We start from the raw sequence: 6000 nt of genomic DNA on the forward strand, positions 1-6000 counted from the left end.
GTCTGGGTGCTGAGCTGGAACTTTCCAAGAACAAGTGCCCCAAGAGGCAGGATGTGGATGTTATCAGTCGAGGTAAGGGCTATGCCTGCACCTCGCACAGTGTCATGTCTGCTGGGTCCCCGGTGATGGGCTTTATCTTGTGTTGGGTTGTTAGAAGATCACGTTGCAAAATCTAATATGACATAGGGGCACTGTGCTCAAAATTTAGGCATAAAAAAAGGAAACGTGAATGTTTTGCATTATCTCCCCAAGTCAGGGACTTTGCGGAAGCGATCGTCTTCTGTCATTCTTATTTTGCTGTTTCGGACAATTCACTTATGTCACCTAAAACCTTGCTCTAATCTTCCCTATCTTAGGGTAAAAACGTTCAAGTCCATATCAACCTTCAACTAACTCCCATCTCTGCTCCTTATATCAAGCTCCATCTCTGTTCCATCTTTTTTAATCCTACTCTGATCAGCTGTTGACCCCTCTCTACAAACCCTCTCGTCAATATCACCAACCTCTCCCTTTGCTAAATGCAATCCTCATGTAGCAACATCTGACAGAGTTGACTTCTCTTCTGTCAAACACTTTTTTTATTTAGCTTTCCCACCATCAAAGTCACACAGCTTAACTTCCACCCCACTGGCAATTCTAATTTTCCTACCTTAATTTTCTCTATTCCATAACCTGCAAATACTGGAGTACCATGAGTCTCGATGTTTGGTCTTGTCCCTTCTGTATTTTAAAAATTATATTCTAGCTCCCAATGACATCATCCAATATCATGGATTTGAATATCTTCTATATGTTGATGTCCCCCGAGATTATATTCTCAGCTTGGACCTTGACCTGAACCCCAGACTATATACCCAACTGACCACTCACCATCGCCAATGATGTCCAAAAGTCATCACAAACCTAATAGACACACAATTGAACTCCTATATTTATTCCCCAAAGCTACCTCTGTAGATCCCTACCTCAGCGGATAGAAATTCTCTTCTAGAATATCGAATCAAAAAATACCCTATCATCCTGAATTTATCTCTTACTCTCAAACCACCAGACCTAACCCATCAACAAATCCCCTTTCCTTTACCTTAAAAATATATCTAGAATATAAGCACTTCCTCATCTTTCCTCTGCTACTATCCTAGTCTGAATCTCTACCAAAATTGTTTCGATAGCCTCTTTACTGTTTTTCTTTATTCAAACGTATTGCCAATAATCTATATTCAACAAATCAATAAGTCATCTTTGTAAAATGTATGTCAGATTATTAGACTTCTCTGCTCAAACCCTGCACAGGCTTTCTAGCTCCCCCAATGTAAAGTAAAACTGTTCTCCTTTTTTTTTTTAATTTTTAAATTAATGGTTTATTTACTTTCTTACCATTAACTTCTAATTGTCCTTCATACATATTTCAATGAAAGACTTTTGTTAAATCCATACATTTTTATATATAATCATAGTCCCTGATTTGCCATTTTTAAATTTTTTTAAATGTTTTTTTTTTGAGAGAGAGAGAAAGAGAGAGAGAGAGAGAGAGAGAGAGAGAGAGAGAGAGAGAGAGAATGAATGGGGGAGGGGCAGACAGAAAGGGAGACACAGAATCCAAAGCAGGCTCCAGGCTCTGAGCCATCAGCATATAGCCCGATGTGGGGCTCAAACCCATGAACCATGAGATCATGACCTGAGTTGAAGTCAGACACTTAACTGATTGAGCCACCCAGGGGCCCCTGATGTGGCATTTTATTTAATTATTTACATCCTTCAAAGAACAGAAATGTTTACTTTTAGTGTGATCCAATTTATCAATTGTTTCTTTTTTTCTCAGAGATAAGACTTTATTTTTTTTTCATAATCTGTATACTTTTTAAGTAAAACTTTACAATGGTCCATAAGACAAATATAATCGGCTTGCTACTGAGTGGCTCATTGGGCTCCAGTGGTGATTGTACCATATCTTAGGCTTCGTATTGGTTTCTCATCCTGACAGATTAAGAATTTAGCAGCAGGTGGGGCACCTGGGTGGCTGAGTCAGTTAAGCGTCCGACTTCAGCTCAGGTCATAATCTCACGGTTTGTGGGTTCAAACCCCGTATCCGGCTCTGTGCTGACATCTCAGAACCTGGAGCCTGCTTTGGATTCTATGTCTCCCTCTCTCTCTGCCCCTCCCTTGCTTGTGCTCTGTCTCTTTCTCCCTCTCTCTCTCCCCCAAAATTAAATAAACATTAAAAATTAAAAAAAAAAAGAATTTAGCAGCAGGTGTAGCCCGATCCGCCCTTGCAAGGGGACACTCCTGCTGGAGTGGTAGAATGCTCCTTGCATTCATTCCTGACAGCACGGCTACTCCGTTTCTGACCCACTACGGAAGTACTGGGGCCGCTAAGGGCAACCATGGCCAGCATATCCCACCCTCTAGGTTTTTTAGCGCCTCTTCTGTGGCAGATGCTCCGTGATGTGTGTCGGTGTGAAACACAGAGCCACACGCTCACACTCCTCTTCCCCAGGCCTCCTGATTTCTCTTCTCTTAGATGCTGTATGTTTAAAAGAAAACATACAAGCCCTAAAGATTCACAAGTTTCTATTATTTCATAGACTGCAATCACATCGTCAGTTGTTTAGGCACGAGGATAATAAATATTATTGACGGAGGGAACAAATGAGCCATATTGTGTGCTAGACGGATTCACGTATCCTGTGTGTCCTCTCAACGGCTCTCGGGCATGTGTATGATCACCTGCTCATTGCAGCTCTCAAGGGGACAGTGACAGCAAGGCTGTTACCTGGTCGAGCTACGATGGAAACCTAAGTGCGTCTGACTCACTGCATTGATCTAAGAGTGCTGCACTCAGCACGCGGTAGGCTCTGATTAAATTCACTCCGTGTCCCTTTAAAAGGGAAAGGATAATTCTCACAAGGGTAATACGGAACTAATGATGAGGTTTACGTAGGAGGGATTTGTGAAATGCAAGATGCTGAAGACTGTCAGATCCGTAGTAAATCACATTGATCCCTGCTTCTCTAATGTACCTGCTATTTCTTGAAATTGAAATAATAAGATCATGATATTAGAGATTAGAAGGTGAGACCTTTGAGATGGTCGCAGCAAACGCTTTCATTTTGCAGATGAAGGGACTGCCATGCAGGGAGAGGATGTTAGTTACCCCAAATCAACTGGTAAGTTAGTCCTGGCCGGGGGTGGGGGGCACCAAGACGCAAACTGAGCCCAGTCGTCTCCCGACTATATAGCGCAACTTTAAATGACAATTTCATGTGATTAATTTCTTTCATTGAGCGGGGTTCCTTCTCCCAACCTCACATAAGCAGAATTAGCCAAACCAATTCAAGCCTAACCGAGTTGATGAAGCAGCAAACTAAAACAAATTCTCGTCTACACTCCACATCCCATACAGTGACCACTGGGATAAGGCAGCAGCCATGGGGAGCTCACTTCCCCTCCCTGGACCCCAACATAAAGGTAGAGTGTGCTTAGATGGTGTTTACATCCTTAGTCAGCTCTACGAATCTACGACTCTCCTATCAGGGGATCTCATTTCCTTCCCATTCTATGACTCTGTCTCATGGTTGCTTACATGGCGGGGGTAAGGACAAGGGCACTACCATTTATTTGTCAGTTTCTATGTGCCAGTGGTGTATTTAGCTTTAAAGCCGAAGTGTTGGGTGCCAGCAATAAAAATCCACTCTGGCAAATGTAAAGGAAAAAGTTACGTGGGGACCACTGGGAAGATAAGAGTTTGTTCAGAGATGAAGGCAGGTCTCAGGTCTCAGATGAAGGCAGGCACCTGGGTGGCTCCGATGGTTGAGGGTCCAACTCTTGATTGCAGCTCAGGTCATGATCCCAGGGTGGTGGAATCAAGCCCCGCATCAGGTTCCATGCTGAGCATGGAGCCTGCTTAAGATTCTCTCTCTCTCTCTCTCTCTCTCTCTCTCTTTCTGTCCCCCTCTGCCTCTCTCTCCCACTTGTGCACTCTCTCTCTCTGAAAATAAATTTAATTTAAAAAATACATTCAAAAATGAAGGTAGGCTTCAAAAAGGAAAAGGTGGAGCTAGGGCCAAATGAGTTGCATATGGGAGGTATTCCAAATAGTACCTGGCCTACGGTAAGCACCGTGATGCATTGGGAAATAAGAGAATAGAAGAAAGGACTGGACCCAGGGCATTTCTGGGGTGTGGTGCAACAGAGGTTGTGAAATCTTTATTCACATCCCCATCATTGGGGTGCATTCGTCGTAATCATCCTTGGGTGGCACAAAGGCCACCCAAATTCCAAGGACGGCCTGAGTGTCCCAGCGTGGACAGCGTGCTGGCACAACAGGAAGGGGCAGTCCTATGGGTAACGCATGGCAGGGGGACGGAGGTGGCTTCTCAAAGCACCACTAAGAGCCAGCATCGAGCACCGTGCGCCTGAATGCTGGGCGGCCCAAAATGGCGCTCCCAAAATTTGTCTCATCTAATTCATGCAAAAATATTGAGAATTAACATTCAGTTTTAGGAGACAACTCTGTGAGATTCGTGAGAAACCACGTCACTCCTCTGTGCCCCGGGATTCTCCTTCGTAAAGGAGGGGGACTACGGTAATGGCCATAGGGGTCTGTAAGAGGAGCCCAAGACGCACGGTGCTCAGAGCAGGCCTGACACGTCGTACACAATCAAACACTTAGCTTTTCTCAGCAGCCGTGGGCCCTTGGAAAAATCTCATGCTCTTCCTGAGCCTCCAAATGTAACTGCTGCTATTATCTCTGCAGAACTGCAATGAGGGGATTGGACGTACTAGAAGAAAACCCAGGTGTGATAGGGTAGTTTAGGGAATCACAGAAAAAAATGAGCTATTAATCACCATCACTATTGTCACATTTTATTTATTTATTTTTAACATTTATTTATTTTTGAGACAGAGAGAGACAGAGCATGAACGGGGGAGGGTCAGAGAGAGGGAGACACAGAATCCGAAACAGGCTCCAGGCTCCGAGCTGTCAGCACAGAGCCCGACGCGGGGCTCGAACTCACGGACCGCGAGATCGTGACCTGAGCCGAAGTCGGCCGCTTAACCGACTGAGCCACCCAGGCGCCCCTCTATTGTCACATTTTAAATGAGGAAGCAAAGACCCCAATCCCTGAACTCGTGGGAGAGTGGCTATAGTATTGTTATTATTTTCTTGGCTTTATTATTTGTAACTAAACCTATGGTTACGATAATGTTGATCTTAAGGCAACCCAGGCACACATGGGAACCCTGTGCGCCCACCGCACATTGGTGTCCTCAGAGCTGCCCCTTCCCATGAGAGATGGAGGAAGCTGGGCGTCAGACCAGATGTCTCAGCCACCTCCCAGCACATGGGGAAAAGGGGTAGGCTTTTGTGTGACCTCAGGCAAGTCTTGGCAGGGGCTGTTTCTAGATTTCTGCATTGCTGTAATGAAGGATGCGGTGAAAGAGTCACAGTCTCCCCACAGGTAAAAGCTGTCCTTCCAAACCCTCCACCGGGAATCCGTAAAAACTCGAGGACCTGAGCGGATTCCCAGCAGGTGGGGATGTTCAGACAGCTGTAAATTATCACTAAATTTGGCACGAAACAGAGCGGTATTTCTGAAGAATTCTTTTATGCCTGTCATAAGAATTCGCTACGCCATTCTGTGCTGTAATGCATGTTGTAAATACAATAATGTACGGTTTGTTTCTCCCCAGGACTGTGCTGTGTCGTGCTAAACTTGGGAACAAGCACAATTAGAACTATAATCAGTTGTGACATTTCTTGAAATGTTTCTATTTAATTATGTTTTTGCTGCAGACTGACATTAATAGCTCTTTCTGAAAAGACAAATCATGATAATTTCTCTGGGGAAAATGACAAAGATAAAAGATACACAGGCAAGAAGTCAGAATTGACCCAGAAACTGATGGTTGGCCATGTGAAAAGGGAGCTAAAAACAGTCGATTGTTTTAGTTTGGTCTCCCCGGAAGCATCACCTGAAGGACAAATAGGAGGTGGTC

Source organism: Panthera tigris, chromosome F2 (assembly GCF_018350195.1).
Source record: "Panthera tigris isolate Pti1 chromosome F2, P.tigris_Pti1_mat1.1, whole genome shotgun sequence".
NCBI lineage: Eukaryota > Metazoa > Chordata > Mammalia > Carnivora > Felidae > Panthera > Panthera tigris.